The following is a 21628-nucleotide window of genomic DNA, read 5'->3' on the forward strand; positions in this document are numbered from 1 at the left end:
AAATCTACACATATATGTCAATTAATTCATAACAAAGGAAGCAAGCATATTCAGTGGGGAAAGGACAATCTCTTCATTAAATTGTGTTAGGAAACTGCACAACTACAGGCAAAAGAATGAAGCTGGACCACTATCTTACACCATATACAAAAATTAAATCAAAATGGATGGAAGATGGGACGCCTGGGTGGCTCAGCAGTTGAGTGTCTACCTTCAGCTCAGGGCATGATCCTGGAGACTGGAGATCGAGTCCCATGTCAGGCTCCCTGCATGGAGCCTGCTTCTCCCTCTGCTTGTGTCTCTGCCTCTCTCTCTGTGTGTCTCTCATGAATAAATAAATAACATCTTTAAAAAAAAAAAAAGCCGGTGATCCCTGGGTGGCTCTGTGGTTTAGCGCCTGCCTTCCGCCCAAGGCGTGATCCTGGAGTCCTGGGATTGAGTCCTACGTCAGGCTCCCTGCACGGAGCCTGCTTCTCCCTCTGCCTGTGTCTCTGTTTCTCTCCCTCTGTCTCTCTCATGAATAAATAAATAAAATGTTTAAAAAATAATAAAATAAAATAAATAAAATAAAATTTTAAAAAGCCAAGGGCAGGGTACCTGGGTGGCTCAGTCTGCTGAGTGGCTGCCCTCAGCTCAGGTCATGATCCCAGGATCCTGGGATCAAGCCCCAAATCTGAGCTCCCTGCTCAGCAAGGAGTCTGCTTCTCCCTCTCTCTCTCCCTCAGCCCTTCCCTCTGCTCATGTGTGCGCATGCTCTCTCTCTCTAAAATAAATACATAAAATCTTAAAAAATAAAAGCCAAGGGCAACAAAAGCAAAAATAAATAACACTATATCAAAGTAAAAAGATTCTAGACAGTGAAGGAAACTATCAACAAAATAAAAAGGCAACCTACTGAATAGAACAAGATATTTGCAAATCATACATCTGATAAGGGGTTAATATTCAAATTATGAAGGACTTACACAACTCAATAACAAAAACACAAACAATCCAATTAAAAAATGGGCAGAGGAACTTAATACTTTTCCACAAAAGACATAGTGTAGCCAACAGGCACATGAAAAGATGCTCAATATTACTAATTATCAGGGAAATGCAAATCAAAACCACAATGAGATTTCACCTTATACTTGTGAGAATGCCTAGCATCAAAAAGACCAAAAAAATAACAAATGGCAAAAATGTAGAGGAAAAAAAAATTCATACACCATTGGTAGGAATATAAACTGGTGCAGCCATTGTGGAATACAGTGTGGAAGTTCCTCAAAAAAATTAAAAATAGAACTACAGAGGCATCTGGGTGGCTCAGTCAGTTAAGCATCTGCCTTAGACTCAGGTTGTAATCTCAGGGTCCTGGGACTGGGCCCCACATTGGGCTCCCTGCTTAGTGGGTAGCCTGCTTCTGCCACTCCCCCTATTTGTGCTCTCTGTCAAGTAAGTAAATAAAATCTTTTTAAAAAATAAAAATAGAACTACCATATGATGTAGCAATTCTACTTCTGGGTATCCGTCTGAAGAAAACAAAAATACTAATATGAAAACATATATGTACCCCTATGTTCAATGCAGCATTATTTACAATATCAAGATACAGAAACAACCTAAGTGTCCATCAATGGATGAATGGATAAAGATGTGTGTGTGGGGGGGTATATCCACAATGGGACTACTCAACTATACTATTACTATAAAAAGTAATAAAATCTTGCTGTATTTTGCCATTTGAGACATGAATGGACCTTGAGAGTATAATGCTAAGTGAAATAGAAAGACAAATACCACATGATCTCACCTATATGTGAAATCTAAAAAACAAATCAAACAAAACTCAAAATCATAAATACAGAAAACAGATTGTAAATCATATATCTGACAAGGGATAAATATCCAAATTATGAAGAACTCACACAACTCAAAAACAAAAATACAAACAATCCAATTAAAAAGTGAACAGAGGGGACAGGAGGTTGGGGAAGGACAAAATGGGTGAAGAGGATCAACAAGTACAAGTTTTCATTTAAAATAAGTAAGTCATGGGACGTAACCTACAGTATAGGGAACATAGTCAATTACATTGTATTCACTTTGTATGGTGACAGATGGTAACCAGACTTACTGAGATGACAATTTCACAATGTATACACTGTGAAAGCTTGAATTACTGTGTAGTACAACTAAGACCAATATAATATTGTATGTCAATTATACTCAATAAAATTTTTTAGAAGTTTTCATAAGAGTTATGTTCCTGTAAATTTTGGTAAATCTCATTTGTAAAATAGCTCTGGTGCTTGTTTTTTGTTTGATTCGAAGGGTAACCTGTTAGGGGAGATTTTAGAGGCAAATTTTTGACCACTGAGTGAATCTCTTTAATGAGTATGGATTTATTCATGTTTGATATTTCCTTTAAAGTCAATTTTAATAATTTGTATTCTTCAACAAAATTATCCATTATATCTAAGTTTTGAAATGTAATACTCTCAATGAATGTATCTTTAATATATAGACAGCTTCTAAAAGTAGAGAAGAAAGTCCTACACTAAACAATCTGTATGATAAATCAAAACAGGGAGACTGCTTGCTACAATAAAAGAATTAATAGGACCCAGAGTTTCCTAACATAATGGCCAAAATGGCCAAAATACAACCAAAAATCATCCATTGTACAAAGGACCAGAAAAATCGCAATTTGAATGAGGGAAGACAATCAAATGATGTCAACACAAAGACAAATCAGCTGTCGGAGTTACCTGACATCAATTTTAAAGCAGCCATAATAAATATACTTCAACAAGCAGCTATTATATGTTTTCTTGAAACAAATGGAAAGTAAAAAATCTCAGCAAAAGAAATAGAAGGTTTAAAAAAAAGAACCAAATGGAAATTATAGAACTAAAAAGCACAATGATCAAAATTAAAAATTCAATCAATGGGCTTAACCAAAAAAAAAGAGAACAAAAGAAGAATCAGAGAACTTGGGGGGGGGACACATCAATAGAATTCACTCAATTTATAAAACAGAGAGAAAACAGACAGAGCCTGTCTGTTTTAACAGAGCCTTGGGGATCTCTGAGGCTATAAGCAAAGATCCAATATCCCTATCTTTGAAGTCCAAAAAAAGGAGAAAAGTCCAAATGGAGAACACAAGTTTGAAAGAATATTCAAGGAAATAATGACTTAAAACTTTCCAAATTTGGAAAAAGACATAAACCTATAGATTGAAGGCTCAACAAACCTCAAATTATATAGACACAAATAAATCTATGCCAGGACACATCATTATTACACTTACAAAAACCAGAGACAAATTATATTGAAATCAGCCAATGAAAAACAATCTATAAGAGATAATCAATTCAAATGGTAACAGATTTCTTATCTGAATCCACAGAGGCCAAAAGGAAGTAGCCCAACATTTTTCAAGTGCTTGAAGAAAAGAAATGGTAACTGTAAATTTTGTATCTGATGAAACTATTCTTCAGGAATGAAGAGGGAATAAAGACATTCTCAGATGAAGGGAAACTAAAAGAACATGTCAGTAATAAACCTACCCTTAAAGAATGGCTAAAGGAACTTCTCCAAACAAAAAGAAAATAATTATTTAGAAGTGTATTGGTTAGGGGGGGATCCCTGGGTGGTTCAGCGGTTTAGCACCTGCCTTTGGCCCAGGGCGTGATCCTGGAGTCCCGGGATCAAGTCCCACATCGGGCTCCCTGCACAGAGCCTGCTTCCCCCTCTCCCTGTGTCTCTGCCTCTCTCTCTCTCTCTCTCTCTCTCTCTCTGTGTGTATGTGTGTCTTTCATGAATAAATAAATTTTTTAAAAAAGAAGTGTATTGGTTAATTTCCAAATGATCAGAGAGGACATCAAAAATGAAATAAATTACATTTAAAACTGAAGGAAAATGAAAACAAAACATAACAAAATATGTAGAAATACAGTCAAAGGAGTGCTGAGAGAGAAGCTTATAGCACTAAATGCTTATAGTACAAAAGAGAAAAGGTATCTTTGATAGTTATAGGACTATTTAGATTATCTACTTTATCTTGGTTTAATTTTGGCATTTTGTGGTTTTCAAGGTATCAGTCAATTTTTCCTAAGTTTTCAAGTTTATGAGTATAAATTTGTTCATCAAATTCTCTTATTATCTTTTTAACAGCTCCAGGATCTTTACTGATATTCCATTTCATTCCCGACATTGGTAATGTGATTTAAAGGGAGACTCTTCAAATGCATAGAGGGTGTTGTAACTTTGTGCCACATAAGACTCTATAGCCTTGTTGAAGTTTTGTAAGCAAGAAAAGTTTAGATCTCTGGTGCAAAGAAAAGTTTACAAGACTAGAAGGAAAAAAAATCTCTGCAGTAAGTCACCACCGTGGGCTTCAGAAGCTCCCTTAATTTCTTGGGTTTTTGTTCTTTAAGCTGCAAAATGAAGATAAACCAGATGTCCAGTAAGCTTCCTTCCAGATTCAAGATTTCATTGAGATACAGTAAATTTTCTTGGCATTTGGTAAGTGAATTAAAAGCTTTTTCTAAATTCAGGGCTTATCCTAAGAGTCAGCCTGTGAGCCAGGAACTTCTCACCCCAAACTTATACTTTTCCATGGAAAAGTGAAAAGATGCCAAAATGCATTTAATTAAGCCCTCATCTTTAGGGGAAATTTATGGGAGAGAAAGGTCTATAATATTTCAGATTGATGGAAACAGTTCTAATTTTAAAACATTCCCCATAAAACGCTTTTACGCTTTTATTAAATCACTTTGTTTTAATCACATGAAGTAAAAAAAGAAATTGTAAAAAATATTGTACTTCTATTTCTCAAACAATTTTCTTCTGGACCCAAGGTACTTCTAGTTTAATTTTCTCCCTATTTCTACTTTCAGTTGTTCCAATCTTACTGAACATTTTGAGAAAGACTTGAACACTGAAGACACTAAAATAAAATGTTCCTGACAAAGCAGTAAATCTGCCTCATATGTACATATGCACATGGGCATACACACAAGTTCTCCCAATCTCAATATATAGAATCTAGTACAATAGAGACCTACTCAGAGGCATGCCCATCCTAGGAATGGAGGCCACAATCCCAAACACTGGGCTTTGGAGAGCTTGTCTTCCAAGTAGCACTGCTCATTAATGCTAAAAATACCCAAGGTTCAAATACTCAAATATATGTTATATATATACACATACACAGAACTAGCTAATAAATATCACCTTATAAAACCAAGTTAAAAAAAGAAATGTTTCTCCCCAATTGTGCTGACACATCTTAAGCCCAGGACCCTTTTGTTGATTTCTCTTTTTAACCAAAGGTGTCCTTGATGTTTATTTTGGATCATTTGGATTAAAGTGTGGCAGAAGAGGCTCCTGGGGTTAACGTCCAGCTCAAGATATTCCCTGCGTTCTCCTAGAAATGGAAGTTCCTGCTCATAGAAGTACTTAAATCTTCACACAGCTAGCATCTCATCTTGCAATATGCACATAGACAAGCTATAGAAATAACCTTCACAGCACTCCATAAGTCCCCATCCCATTCTGCGACCCCTCAATCCTGTTTCAGAGAAAACTGAAAGTAATGGAGGTGAAATCTATCAACCTCCTCCACTCCTCCAAACATATTTATCGCCACATCTATCTTTACAACTCCATCCTACCTACCTCCTCTCAAGATGAACTCTCTATCTACATTAGCACATTCCTTCCATTATAATTCCCTCTCCAGAATTTTCTCTCTCTCCCAGCTCCTTTTATTCCAGTTATAGCATGTTCAAATTTCCTCCCATACTATAAATCAACGGGGTTCTCAAAGTGTGGTCCAAGAACCCTTGTGAGAGGCTTCTGAGGCCCCTTGAGGGGATCCACAAGGGTCTTCCTTTTACACATCTGTATAAGGCCAGATTTTTCTTATTTACTTCAACCAGGACAACATATTACAATAGAACGGATGCAGAAGAATTGGGTTCTTTACTAAGTCACACAGAGATATACAAAAATGAAAAACAATGCTGCTCTTTTCACTAAATGTTTTTGTTTTGAAAAAGTTACTATTCATAAATATGATATGTTAAGAAATAATAGGCTCATTATTGTTATTTTAAATGAATCAATATATATTTTTAAAGTTCTGTGTTAATATGTAATATGATAAATATAAACCCATATAATACACAAAAGGTCTTTGGGGTCCTCAATAACTTTTTAAGCCTAGAAAAGGGTCCTGAAACCAAAGTGTTTATGAACTTCTACTATAAATAATTTTCTCAGTCCTGCTACCCACTCAGGAAACTTCTCTCTTTTCTTGCCTTTGCCACTAACAGGGAGTCAACCGTTCCCTGTTTCCATATCCTCAGATTCAATTATCTTTGCAACCCACTGGAATTCAACTTCCGCTTCCCGATCACTCCACTAAAACTATGCTCACCAAGGCCACCAATAAGATCCTTTTGTAGGAATTTTCTCATATTCTTTTATGATTACAAGGCTAATGCATGGTCCCTGTGGACATTTAGAAAATGCATATAAGCAAAAACACACCAGAAAGGCAATAAAAAAAAATCACCCCTGATCAGAGTGGGAAGAAGAGCGCTGGAAGCCAAGAAATTCAGGCACCCTCTAGAAGCTGGAAAAGATCAGAAAACTCAGGAAGAAGTTAAATAACATGATAAAGACCATCTGGCTAGAAAGTTACATATGAGAATACAACCAGAGGCTTTTCATGACAAAGTACATGTTCGTTCTTCTGTGCTCTACAGCCACCATATGGATGAGAACTGTCAAGTTTTTCTACCCTGGTCAGCCATTATCTCTTCAGAGATTTAAAGAATGAGAATGACTCAATCCCCCATTGCTGGTTTAAGATGGAGTAAGGAGTGCAACAAGGAAGGAATGTAGGTGGCATCTGGAAGCTGAAATTTAACCCCAGCTGACAGCCAGCAGGAACCGGGACCAGAACTCAGAAAGCAACCTGAATGAGGTTAAAAATGGGTCTTTTGGGGATGCCTGAATGAGGTTAAAAATGGGTCTTTTGGGGATGCAGTGGTTTATCGTCTGCCTTTGGCCCAGGGTATGATCCTGGAGTCCCGGGATCAAGTCCCACGTCGGGCTCCCTGCATAGAGCCTGCTTCTCCCTCTGCCTGTGTCTCTGCCTCTCTCTCTCTGTGTCTCTCATGAATAAATAAATAAAATCTTTAAAAAATAATAAAATAAAAATGGGTCTTCTCTTCAAAAAAACACTCCTAATCCCACCAACCAGAGGTAACCACTGTTAGAAATCTGTCCCTTCAGGGATCCCTGGGTGGCTCAGCGGTTTGGCGCCTGCCTTTGGCCCACGCGCAATCCTGGAGTCCTGGGATCGAGTCCCATGTCGGGCTCCCAGCATGGAGCCTGCTTCTCCCTCTCCATGTGTCTCTGCCTTTCTCTCTCTCTCCCTCTCTCTCTCATAAAATAAATAAATAAATAAATCTTTAAAAAAAAAAAGAAATCTGTCCCTTCTGGGGCGCTTGGGTGGCTCACTCAGTTAAGTGTCTGCCTTCAGCTCAGGTCATGGTCTCCCTGTCCTGGGATCGAGGCCCATGTCAAGCTCCCTGCTGAGTAGGGAGTCTGTTTCTCCCTCTCCCTCTCCCTCTGCCCTTCTCCCCTACTCATGCTCTCTCTCTCTCAAATAAATAAATAAGTAAATAAATAAAATCTGAAGAGAAAAGAAAAGAAAAGAAAAAAGAAAGAAGAAAAGAAAGAAAGAAAAGAAAAGAAAGAAAAGAAAAGAAAAGAAAAGAAAAGAAAAGAAAAGAAAAGAAAAGAAAAGAAAAGAAGAAAAGAAAAGAAAAGAAAAGAAAAGATGAGACACCTGGGTGTGTCAGTCAGTTGGGTGTCTGCCTTTGGATCAGGTCATGATCCTGGGGTCCTGGGATCGAGTAACACGTTGGACTCCTTGCTCAGGAGGGAGCCTGCTTCACCTCTCACTCTATCTGCTGCTTCCCCTGCTTGTGATCTCTGTCAAATAAATGAACAAAATATTTTAAAAAGTAAAATAAAGAAAAAAGAAAAGAAATCTACCCCTTCTGGGGAACCTGGGTGGCTCAGTTCATTGGGTGTCAGACTCTTCATTTCAGCTAGGGTCGTGATCTCGGGTCCCTGCATCATGCTCCATGCTTGGTTTGAAGTCAGTTTGTCCCTCTCCCTCTGCTCCTTCCCCAACTCATGGGCTCTCTCTCTCTCTCTCTCAAATCAACAAATAAATAAAATTTTTTTAAAAGTAAGAAATCTGCCCCTTCAGAGTTTTGAATGCACTGTGCTATAAAAATGGTATTCAAAAATACTGTTGGATGTGTGTTCTACATACTGTTTGGAAACCAGCTTGCCAATGGACTTGGTCACTTATTACCTCCTAAGTGATAAATCTTACGGTTTTTCTTAATCTTGTGTCTCTCTAGCCTCCCTGCATCATGTGGCATTGCCAACCATTGGGTCTTTTTGGACTCTCTCTGTTTTCCACACAGGAGTTTCCCCTGGGTCCCTGTTCCCTCTGTCCCTCTAATTGAGCCCCTGACTTCTAAAGCTTTAAATGTCTCCTACATCTCTACTTCAAACCTCTATTTTCTCCTAAGCTCCAAACTCAAATTTCTAACATTCCATTGGTCAATTCCAGCTCTACATTTCATAGGTTCTTCAAACCCAACATCCCAAAACTCATTTTTTCATACTCCTTTCCAAATTCACTTCTTATTCTGGAATTCCTTATCTCAGTTAATGGCCCCACTTTGTCTAAAACAGAAAAACCTGAAATTCAAGGTCCACTCCACACTTTCCTTCAACCACACTAAACAATTTATTTTCAAATACAGTGAGGAGTCTCTCCCAGTGGTCTCTAGAGACTCTCTCTTCCTCAATCATACCCTGCTGCTGCTCTTATCAGTACCACTCTTCCAGCCATCCTCTTTTCTCCAGTCCCCCTTCCTCAAACTCAACCTGAAATACAAACTTGCTTATACTATTCCATCCTTCTGTGCCTCCCTCACCCATTGCTCAGAGGACCCCTTCATGGTCTGGTTTCACCTTACCTCCCCAAACTCTTCTTTCTCGACTCACACATATGTTTTCTGCACTTCACCCACATCAAGCCACTCATGGCTCCCCAAACACTCCATGCCCTTTAATATACTTTGTTTGAATGCTCTTCCCCTTCTCTATCCAACTAACTCCCCATCTTTAAAGACCCAATTCAAATGCCACCTCCCTTAAGAAGTCTTCCATGAATCCTCCAAAGAAAGTTAGTTCCTTCCTTACCTCTCCTCTTAGGGCTTGGCACCTCTTTCATAGTCCTTATACCATATTGGAGTGGCCCCCTACCTGTCTATGGTCGTGTCAAGGACTGAGATCTTATGTTAATCTGTCCTCTCACCTATTGGACAGCTGTTGGATGGATAACTAAACATATGAAACAAAATTTACTTTATTCCCTTCCTATTTGGTATAGCATCCTATGAAGAAACTACAAATCAAGTAGATATTACCAAACATCAGCACTCATCCACTTATGTTCACAGAAGCAACATCCGTGGTATAAAGAGTTGATCCTCCAGCAAACCAGCACAGTTAAACACACCCCAAAAGCCATATAGGGATGCTTTCTCAGACTACATAAATGAACGCTTGCTAAAGACTTTTCTGAAATTTAATGAAATGAAATACAATAAAAGTTGAATAATGTAGACAGAGAAACAGGTAGCACGATTCAATGGGAAAAACTCTTGCTTTTATTTGTTTTGAGGGACCTTAGACAAGTTACTAAATCCCTCTGGATTTTAGTTTCCTCATCATTGAGATGAAGACAGATCTTTATACGACTTTTTTGAAATTTAGAGAGAATGTCTATAAAGCATACAGTCCTCCTCAACAAAGTAGTAATTTAAGAAAACTGGTCTTTTGAAAAATGTCTATATTGGGCAGCATTTGCAATTACCTTTAATAAAGGTCATTTATTTCAGACTCCTGCATCAAATAATAAATTCAATATGGAATTGACTCTAAGAAAAAAAAAAAACATGTTCATGACTAGAATGTCATCTTGGGTTCAAGACTTGATCATCAGCTAGGCTTAATTCTTTGCTAATTAATAAATCTCAACCCTTCCACATACAAGCAAAAATACCAGGGAGTAAATCCCACTCTTAAACCAAGAACATATTATCCAAGGACCAGGAAAATCCAAACATTATTCTTGATCATTTAGGAAGATTACACAAACCTGTCTGTTTAATGAGCACTGCATGCAGCTGTGCCCTAAGAAATGATCCTCAACCTTTGGGTTATTTCAGAATTTCTGAAATCCTCTGAAGTCTATTTCAGGTTTGCTCCCAGACCAGAAAGTTGTCCGGAGCCTATCTATGGATTTCAACTGGCTGTGCAGCAGCCTTCTACATTAGCGAATTTCTATCACCATCCATGGCTGTCTATGGGTAATTAAGAGGTTAACATAACAAAAGTGGAGAGTGTACACTTGTGGTGGGAACCTGTACAAAGGGTAACCTTTGAGCTTTCCACCTGTCGCTGCCCATTCTGGCCACACACCAGCTTTCTTTGTGAATCATGAAAAAGTGCTCTGGGGCCTCAGCAAAGGTGGCCAGCTGTCCTGAAATGCCAAAATTTCCCAACAGCAAGGAGAGAGGAAACTGCAGTGTGAGTTAATAAATATGAATTAACACAAATTCTATCAGCATATAAGTTAAAGACTCTTCAGAAACAATTCAGAAAACGGGATTTCAGAAAAGGGACTGTATTAGATTTGTCTATTGAAACTCCTAAGTTTTTTCACAACAGCAATAGGATTTTTATGCGCATACACGTACACACACACGCACGTACATCCCACTCTTTTAGAATGAACAATTACATCTGACAGAAGGATGGAACTGATAAAAACAAGCTTGGAGTCAATAAATGCATTATTAACTTTAAACAAAACAAGTTGACTAGGGAGGGACAGGGTTGGGAGGACAAAAATATGAAAATGTTTTCCTGAAATAGCTTCTCTGAAGATCACCTATAGAGGAAAGAACATGTTTCCATTTTTCCACTTCTGGCTCCAAGCTCTAATACAAACATATTTGTATAATTTATGCACATAATAGTATTTAATAGCAGCAAATTCACACACCTGCTGATTTTCCTCCGCGTGAAAGGAGCAATGTAAAGGTCAACCAGATAATTTCCCTTGAGCTAGTGGAACTACACAGAATGCAGTTCAAATCCCAGTGCCACCATTTACTAGCTATATGACCCTAAAAGTTATGTAAGCTCTCTGTGCCTCAGTTTTCTCATATGAAAATAGAGTTAATAAAAGAACTGACCTCATGGCTTTGTTATGAAGATCAAATGAAATCAGCAACAGAAAATGCATTTAGAACTAAATGAGGCCCATAGAAAACTACTATTATTGTTATTACTGTTCCATTATTTACACTTTAAAAGACTGTGGTAGGGACACCTGGGTGGCTCAGGTCTTGTCCTGGGGTCCTGGGATCCAGCCCACATCGAGCTCCCGGTCATTGAGGAGTCGGCTTCTCCCTCTCCCTCTGCTGCTCCCCCTGCTTGTGCACTCTCTCTTTTTCTCTCTCTCAAATAAATAAAATATTTTTTAAAATTTTTTAAATTAAAAAATAAAATGAAATAAAAGATCATGGTAGATTGTTAAGTAATTAGCATGTAATTTTAATTTATCTGATAAAAGTTGAGTTTACTATCAGTTCACCAAGCTCTCATTGGAAAAAAAAAAGGCAAAAAATGATGTCTAAAATCTTTGCAAAAAAATTGCTAGTCCCAAGCCCTCAACCTAGATCACATTTGTTTCTTAAAGTCTTCCGAGAAAAATTCAGCCACATATGTACAGATGAAAAATGGCTGCAAATTCTTTACTACTTCTCTCCTGGGGAGTTTCTATGTTACCTCCTCTTGAATGTACAAATGCTCTGTGACTGCTTTGACCAATAAATACAGTATAAGTGATGTTATACCAATTTCTTGACCCAAGCATTAAAAGTCTGGTAGGGTCTATTTCCTGTCTCGTGAAATACTCACTCTTGGGACACTGTTTTTGGGAGTCCAAACCACATAGGGAGACCATGTGTAGGCACTTCAGATGACAGCCCTAGCTCAGCTTCCAGCTAGCAGTCAACAGCAACTCCCAGCCATCCTCGCCCAGGTGCCCAGCCTGTGAATGAAGCAGCCATCTCTGAAGTGGACTGTCATACCAACTAATGCCATGTGGATCATAAATGAACTAACCAGCCAAGTGCTTCCTGAACTAGTAGTCCACAAAACTGGGAGCAAAATAAAATGATTTGTTCAAGCCACTGAAGATTTGGAGTAATTTGTTACTCAGCAATAGATAACCAGGACAACTACTATAATCATCCTTTCTCTAACAATGAATTAAAGTAAATGGAGCCAAAATTTAAGCACTGCCTGGAGTTATTTTCCTCTTTCTGCCAGAGCACACTTGACCAGGGTTAAGTGTTCTACACAGTTAAAAACATGCTATGTGATGCAAAATGAAAACAAAAGTCACTATTACAAAATTATTATCAATGCTTCAGATACTGCTCAGAAGAAAACTGTTTTGAGGGGTGATAGGGGAAAGGTCCAGAATAGAGGTACTCTGAATGTGCAAGGGCCCAGTTATGATACCTGCAGAGCCAGTGAGCAGTTAACTTGCTAAAACTGGAAAGAGCATGAGTCCTCCTAAGGGAATGAGGAGGAAAGAAGAAAGATGGTGGCTGCGAAGACCAGTATATAATCAGTGGATATGCATCAAGGTGACAGCATCCTCCATGACCATGAATTTATTGTAAAAAAAAAAAAAAAAAAAAAGAAAGAGGAGGCGCGCCTGAGTGGCTCAGTTGGTTAAGCCTCTGACTCTTGGTTTCAGTTCAGGTCATGATCTCAGGGTTCTGGGATTGAGCCCCACCCACATCAGGCTCTGCACTTAGCAGGGAGTCTGCTTATCCCTCTCCCTTTGTCCCTTCCCCCCCCCCAACAAATAAATTTTTTAAATATTAAAAAAAAAACAAGAGGGAGAGAGAGAGCAGGTATTAAAATCAACAATAATAAAGGCAACATTGTATGGTCCAGGTTGTCTGGCTGAAAATGAAACCAATGAAGGCAACTGTAGAGTGATGCCTTTATTCATGCTACAAAAAGTATACATTATTCTAATGTGTATTAGGTTTCTGCTGCAAAAATACTGCATAACAAACCAAAATGTCAGTGGCTCACAACAAAGATTTATTATCTTGTTTATGCCTCTGAGGGTCACCTGGGCTGTCTTCGCAGCCGTGGACGGACTTCGGGCTGCAGGTAGAGTCCAGGGCCACTCCACATGTCTCTGCATTCTGTTTGAACCAGTCACCATCCGAGATATGTTCTTCTAATGGCAAAAGCACAAGAGGGCAAGCCAAATCATCAAAGGCATTTAAAGGACATCAAGGAATCTCATTGAGTAACATTCCATTGGCCAAAGCAAGTTCATGGCCAAACTACCATCAATAGGGTAGAAAACTATACATACTCTAGAGGGAAAAAACTGCAAATTCACATGACAAAGGGCATAGTTCCATAATTCTGTGTCAGCAAGAGAGGGAATTGCTGACGGTTATTGTCTTTTACTTCACTAAGAGTTTTACAAAGTCTCCAAATGCCCAATTGCACCTGAAGTTGCCCTGGAGCCACTAATTGATCATAAAGTCCCAAAATTCTTTTTTTAATATTTTATTTATTTATTTGAGAGAGAAAGAGAACAAGCAGGGAAGAGGGGCAGAGGCAGAGGGAGAAGCAGACTCCTCACTGAGCAGAGAGCCCACTGCAAGGCTCAATCCCAGAACCCCAGGATCATGATGACCTGAGCCAAAGGTAGATGCTTAACCAACTGAACCACTCAGGCACCCTAAGTCACAAATTTTTTTTTTAAAGAGTTTATTCATTTACCATGACAGACACACAGAGAGAGAAAGAGGCAGAGACACAGGCAGAGGGAAAAGCAGGCTCCATGAAGGGAGCCTGACGTCGGACTCGATCCCGGGTCTCCAGGATCACACCCTGGGCCAAAGGCAGCGCTAAACTGCTGAGCCACCAGGGCTACCTACAAAATTCTTAAATACATTGTTGGCTTTAAATGCTTTGATTATATTACACTAGTAGAAAAAAACACTATACACACTTTTCTGCACTATGTTCATTCAGTAATCATAAGCCGTAATAATTAACTTTTGCATAATGTGTGACACTTTATAAAGACATACACTGCGGTGCCTGTGATTGTAACAACTCTCTAAGGTGGATAAAGCAGGTTTCTCTATCATCTATTTTTACAGATGGGTAAATGCAAGTGACTTGTCCAAAATCACCTCAGAAGCGGCAGCACTTCAAACCCTGGCCTCCACACCCTAGGGCCGTGCTCTTTCTGCTCCCCTTCCCATTGCTAATTCCAGTTATGTGGCCACCTTCTGAGACAAGCAATGTGGCCTAATGGGATTCAATTTGGTTGTTACTTTTTCTCCCTTTCCCTCCCTGACCTCATGACATAAGAACTTATCACTCATTCATAATTCTTCTGCACAAAATCTAGTGATAACAATGGCGCCAGTGGGGGGATGAATTAAAATCTAGAATGCTGAGATGGTGTCTACGCATACATACAAAAAGATTTGACTGTTTGAATGAGTTGAGTGGTAACTAACCAATTACTAACCAGCTCAGTTAATACTGCAGCCTGACATGTAAGTAGTCTCAGCCTGAAGTGAAGTGACAGGTGCTGTATTTTACTTTTGTTCTACCGTTGACAAGGCTTGTGTGTGATTCATAATCTCACTGGCATCTATTTACTGCACCTGTCTTGCAACTGTAATAATAATAACAATAATAACAGGCCAGGCATGTTGGCAAGTAAAAGAAGTAACATGAGTTGTTCCAAGATAATGAGAAATAAGGCTCTTTATTAAGTTGGGTCCATATCACTAAAAGAGAAAGGGATTGACAAGATTATAATTTTCAGCACAAAATGGCACCAATAAAGCTTGCAGAGGTTCTCTAGGCTCTGCCACCTGGATTTCCTTCAGGTCCACTAGAATGCACTGGAAGGTTGCCTAACAGGATGGGGTATCAGGAAAAGCCAGGTTTTCCCTTTCTCTACATTTCCTCTCCTCACATGAAGGCCCACCAATGCTCAGTCTCTAATGTGCCCAACAGTTGGGCATTACATCCTTGGTCTACCCTTGGAAGGCAGCGCCAATCATACCCATCACGCAGGCAATATACCACTTGGACTTGCAAAAGGCTATAGCTGGAAAGTACCTTAGGAGTGCTAATCCAACCCCCTCCCCCTACAGATAAGAAGACAGAAGTCCAGAAGGCCCAAGGTCGCACAGTGAGCTCTTGGCCTCCTAAACCTGCCATTCATGAAGCTTTTCATGCCTAATCTCAGTCTCATCATGCCATATAAACTAGCTAATAAGAACAATAGGTGACCAAAAAAATTAGAACAACAGACAACAGATATTGAGTGCTTAACAACTCAGACATTGTTCTAAATGCTCTGTGTAGGCTAATCCACTCCACAAATGAAGGGACGAGGTGCAGAAACATTGCCCAAAGGCACAAGGCTGATAAATGGTAGAGAGGGAACCTGAACCCAGGTGGCCTGACATCACAGCCCCATGCTTCACCACCACTCTCCACTACTCCTCTAGAACACTGTGGAACACCTCTTTGTGCCAGGCATTCATTGTTCTGGACACCAAAGATACAATGGAGAATAAGACACAGACTCTATCTTCAAGGAGTTTTCATTCCTGTGTAAGAGATGGAGCATAAATAGGTAAACAGCAGGCACATTTACTTAAATAAATGCTTATCAAGTATTGTATTCATTTCCCAGGACTTCTGTAAGAAAGCACCACAGAGTGGCTTAAAACAATAGAAACTTATTCTCCCACAGTTCTGGAAGCTAGAAGTCTATTGTGTGTGTGTGTGTGTGTGTGTGTGTGTGTGTAATCCTTTGAGGGTTTTTAATACCAATTTTTAAAATACTTAAGGAAATCATGAAATGTTTTTAACTTTTAATTCTCTTTAATATTATATGGGCAGACAATTTTATAGAGTATTTCTCCAGTTAAAAGGAAACATCTATTTACTGTTGTTCAATTAGAAAAAGCAATTAACACCTGCCTAATGACAAATATAATGTTTATTTTATTTTTAGATTTTCAAACTAGAGCATGCCCATCAGGACTTCTACTGCTCAGGAACACAGAATTATTTTTTTGTATATTTTTTTTATTGGAGTTCGATTTGCCAACATATAGTATAACACCCAGTGCTCATCCCGTCAAGTGCCCCCCTCAGTGCCCGTCACTGCACCCCAATGTTTATAGCAGCAATGTCCACAATAGCCAAACTGTGGAAGGAGCCTCGTTGTCCACCAAAAGATGAATGGATAAAGATGTGGTATATGTATACAATGGAATATTACTCAGCCATTAGAAATGACAAATACCATTTGCTTCAACGTGGATGGAACTGGAGGGTATTATGCTGAGTGAAGTCAATCGGAGAAGGACAAACATATGGTCTCATTCATTTGGGGAATATAAAAAATAGTGAAATGGAAGCCAGAAGTCTAAAATCAAGGTATCATCAGGGCCAAGTTCCCTCTGGGATGCTGGCTAAGAGGCTTCCTTGCCTCTGGTAGTGGGTGCACCTGCTTCTGTGGTCACATGGCATTTTCCTCTTTTTATAAGGACACCAGTGACATTGGATTGGGGCTCACCCTATAACCTCATCTTTACTTGATGATGTCTGCAAAGACCTTATTTCCAAACAAGGAGGGTCAGCACTGCAACAACAGCTTTTGGAAGGATGCAACTCAACCCGTAACAAGTATCTACTATGTGCCAGACACAGTTCTAGGCATGTGGATACCACAGTGAATAAAAGAGAAAAGAAAATCCCTGCCTTGTGGACCACATTTTCTGGAAATAGGAAAGAAGTAATAATATGATAGATAAATAAACTCTGTAGAATGCTAAAAAGGAATGAGCCAGTGCAGAGCCACTGAGTGTGGCAAGCGCAGGTCTGGCTTGACCAGTGAACAGCAGGGAGACCAATGTTGTGGGAATAAAATATGTGAGAGAAGGAACAGCAGGAGGTAAGTCAGAACGGTCACAGCGGGCCACATAATGAGGGCCCTATAGGCCATTTTCAAATACTTTGGCTTCCTCTCTGAGAGTAATGATCTGACTTCTGTTTGAAAGGATTCCCCTGGCTGATGCATTAAGAAAAGGCTGGTGAGAGTACAGTGCAGGTGCAGCACCAGAGTGGAGGCTACCAAGGCCATCCTGGTGACAGATGACGGTGATTCAGACCAGGAAGGTAAGAGTGAAGGTGTGAAAAGTGGCCAGTTCCTGGATCTTTCTTGAAGGTAAACAAAGTAATTCCAGGAAGTTTTGAGTACTATAAGGAAAATAAAAATGGGGTCATACCTGAGCTGAGACCGAATAATGAGAAGTAAGTAGTCACTCAAAGAGCTAAGGAAAAAGCATTCCAGCAAAGGAGAAAGTGGGCAGACAGGTAGGAACCACCCCTGGTGCTGAATTCTATGCATTTACAGACTATTCCCTGTCTTTTCTCTTCTTCATGATAATATTCAGATATGATTTTATGAAGGCCTTTCTGCCCACCCACATCCAGATGTTCTGATGACAAATTTTAAAAATCGAGGTGCCAAGCCTCAATAAGAAGCAGTCGCCTTACTTCTGCCTACAGCTGATCAACATGAAAACGTTTTGAATTCCTACGACTCCGGAGAAAGAAAGTCCACAGCTGCCTTCAGGAACCCACTCCAGAGTCTACCAGCCTCCACTGTGAGGAAACATGTTCAGTGTATCTTCACTAAATCCCTCTGATTACACTGTAACACCGTGTCCTCAGATTCCAGTGTCCTGGAGTTGAAAGACAGCTGGTTTCCATCCTCTGCAAAATAAGGCTCTCTATGCTTAGGACTGCTGGTAAGTCCTCTTCTGCAGGCTAAACAGACTCAATTAATTTCAGCTTTTCTTCTATAAAATTTCTCTCTAAATGTTCCACACTCCCATTTAAATTAGTCATGACTGGATATAGTCCTCTCTGAAGAATAGGAAGAACAAAAATATATAAGATTGGGGTAAAGGAAACATAATTATAAAGAATTATGGAGAGCCAGCGCAAATGTCAAATTTTTGCAGTTTCATCAACAGCATTAACAATTATTTTTTTGAAACGACCACCTTTTTAAGTTAATTAACAAATACACAGTAGTTATGAATTTCAGATGATCATAGATAATTGCACTACACAATTCACCAAATACTGTTTATCTTCCACAACCAAAAACCATGGGGAAAACAGAGCAAATGGTAAATGCCACTAACTTCACCTGTATAACAATGGTTAAATAGTCTATTTAAGTGGCTAATGAAGAAATGCTCACCCACATGACAATGATCAAATACAAAGGGCAATGGCAATTAGCCCTGAATTGCTAAATTCAAACAGACTCGTATGACAGAAAATGTGTAACATCATACCAATAAGTCTTTGTAAAGCACATAATTGTGAAATTTAAATGTGTTATTGCCACATTATGAAAAAAATCCTCAGGCTCCGCATTAGTTGATTTCTGACCTTTTACAATATTTCTTTTATGTTCTTTTTAACAATGGGCCATGTGTAGGTTTGTAAAGCAGCGATTCTCAAACTTTTTAGTTTCATGACCCCTTACCCTCTTTTATTTTTTTTCTTTTATTTTTCTAAATAGGCTCCAAACCCAACGTGGAGCTCAATGCGGGGCCTGAACCCATGACCCTGAGATCAAGACCTGAGCTGGGATGAAAAGTTGGACACCTAACTGACTGAACCATTGAGGTGCCCCAAGACTCCTTACACTCTTAAAAATTATTGAAAACCTGGTCCAGGTCGAAAATGGCGGTGGTGGCAGCTGTGTTCCAGCTCTCTGGGCTGCTAGGTCAGTCCAGGGCACAGCTGGGGCAGTCCATGTTGAGCGGTGCCCACAGCAAGGAGGGCTCAGCTCGCATATGGAAGGCCCTCACCCACTTCATAGTGCTCCCCGGCGTGGGACTGAGCATGCTGAACGGCTTCCTGAAGTCCCATCATGGAGAGCACGGAAGACTTGAGTTCATTGCCTACCCCCATCTCCACATCAGGTCCAAGCCCTTTTCCTGGGGAGACGGTAATCATACTCTATTCCATAACTCTCACGTGAATCCACTTCCAACCAGATATGAAGATGAATAAAAAGAACCTGGACCACCACCCGTAGGATTGGTTTGGACCATGACTCTGCACACGGACCAGAAAAGTAAATGGGACCTTAAGCTCACCGTCCTTACTTTGATGAGCAGTATACTGATCCTCCATCCCTTTGCTTATGGCAGGAGATGGCTTAAATAAATAACTTAGATTGGTCCATGAAAAAAAAATTATTGAAAACCCCAGAGAGCTTTTATTTATATGGCTTATATCTATTGATATTTACCATATTAGAAATGACAACTGAGAATTTTAAAATATTAATTCACATAAAAATAACAATAGACCTATTACACATTAATGTAAATAACATGTTTTGCAAAAAAATAGCCATATTTGCCAAAACAAAAAATAATGAGACAAATGGCGTTGTTTTATATTTTTGCAAGTCTCTTTATTGTCTGACTTAATAGGAGACAACTGTTTCATATATCTGCTTCTGCATACAGTCATATATGTCATACAGCTTCCAGAAACTGCCACTCTACACTCAAGAAAAAAATCAGAATTAAAAAAGCAAGTATCTGGGTACCTGGGTGGCTCAGTGAATTGAGCGTCTGCCTTCAGTTCGGGTCATGATCCTGGGGTCCTGGAATTGAGCCTCTCATCAGGCTCTCTTCTCTACAGGGAGTCTGCTTCTTCCTCTCCCTCTGCCTGCTGCTCTGCCTACCTGTGTTCTCTCTCTCTCTCTCTCTCTCTCTCTCAATATCTCTCTCAAATAAATGAATTAAATCTTTAAAAAAATAAAAAATAAAATAATCTTGAGATTCAATGTTTAGTTGAGTGTTTGAGAAAACACATATGAGAGTGCTTAATTTATCTATCCTGTACTCCTTCATACTGACCTAGAAGAGAAATGTGTGTGTTGGAGATGGGCAGCATATTAATTTCTAGAAAGAAAAGAAATAGTGTCATTAATCCCACTTCTACTCATAAAAAATGATAGTTATTTGGCTCTTGGGAAATATTTTATTAATCCATTGTTGATTATATACCAGAAAAGAAAATGTCAAACAAACAAATAAAATCAGCTAAATTGGCCCAGTCCAGGAACTAAATCTCTATGAACAAAGCCATATCCTTGTTGAGAGATGGCAAAATAATCTCCACAAAATTGAACTGGAATATATGCTAATATGTGTATCTTTCACCCTTTGTAACTGGAAGGAGAAAACTGGTTGGCTCTATCTTATAGTGGAACACGTATTATAACCAAACATGGCTTATAAATACAAAAGCAACAAACGTCTTTTTTTTTTTTTTAAATAAAAGCAGCCCTAGGGCTTCGCCTTTGGATAAGATATCACCGGGGACATTTTTTTTTTAAATTCACTAAAATACTCAAATAGCAAGTGTCAAGGTATTGTATATCCACCCAGTTGGTAAAATAAGTCAGTTAATTTGGCAGGTAAGTATTAAGTAATCATGCTGTCAGAATCGGGTGAGTATCAAAGGGAGAAAGACAAAGACTGAACAAAGGAGCAAAAATAAAATAAGTAGCAGATTATCAAATAAGTAAATAAAAATGAGAACTTCTCAATGCTCCATTGTATCCGCCATAAACCAGTTCAACCCTGCAGATTTTTTCCCTCCTGCTCTAGTGTCAGGAAAGCAACGTGGGTGTGAGGAAACCAAGGCCTGACAGTTTGTGAACTGTGCTGTTAAGAGGGGGTTTGGAGGGTTTCAGGAAAGAAAGGCCTGGTCCCTTTAAGAAGCAAAAGCTGGGCCTCTGGCAAGCCGTGAGCTGGAGAATGGCAAAGCCTGCTCCTCCATACATTAGCTTTTCTCCGGAAGAAGGGAGCCGAATTAGAAGCATGGCTGTCAGGAAAAGCCTGAATAGAGAGCATTTAAGCAGATTTTATTCAGTTCCAGGGAAATTCACACAACTTGATCTTTTCTCACTTCTTCAAACTGAAAACGTATGTGTAAGTGCACTGAAACTGCCCCATCTGGGAGGCAAGGACAGAACCTTTATCAGTGAAACTTATCAGTGCTATGCAGAGCAGAGGTACATAGTAGGACCTCGGTATATATTTGGGAATCCCAAAAAAATGATAATGTCTCTCAGACAACTATCCACATGTAGTTGTTAGGATTTTTCTTTATTCTGCGAGAAATAGTGATTTCAGGCCTTTTCTAAGGCTAATGCCAAATTCCTTTTCATAAAAAAGACTTCTTAAACAGAATTATATGGTAGAACTGAAAGGGATAGGTTGAGCTTCTTACTTTATAGATAAGGAAACTGAGGCCCAAAGAGGTTAAATGG

General features: G+C 39.2%; 1 pseudogene; it reads left to right on the forward strand.

Annotated features, from left to right (window-relative positions):
- Nucleotides 1-19014: 19014 nt before the first annotated feature.
- Nucleotides 19015-19458, forward strand: LOC144308562 (cytochrome c oxidase subunit 6A1, mitochondrial pseudogene; annotated as a pseudogene).
- The last annotated feature ends 2170 nt before the right edge of the window (nucleotides 19459-21628 follow it).

Source organism: Canis aureus, chromosome X (assembly GCF_053574225.1).
Source record: "Canis aureus isolate CA01 chromosome X, VMU_Caureus_v.1.0, whole genome shotgun sequence".
NCBI classification, from domain to species: Eukaryota; Metazoa; Chordata; class Mammalia; order Carnivora; family Canidae; genus Canis; species Canis aureus.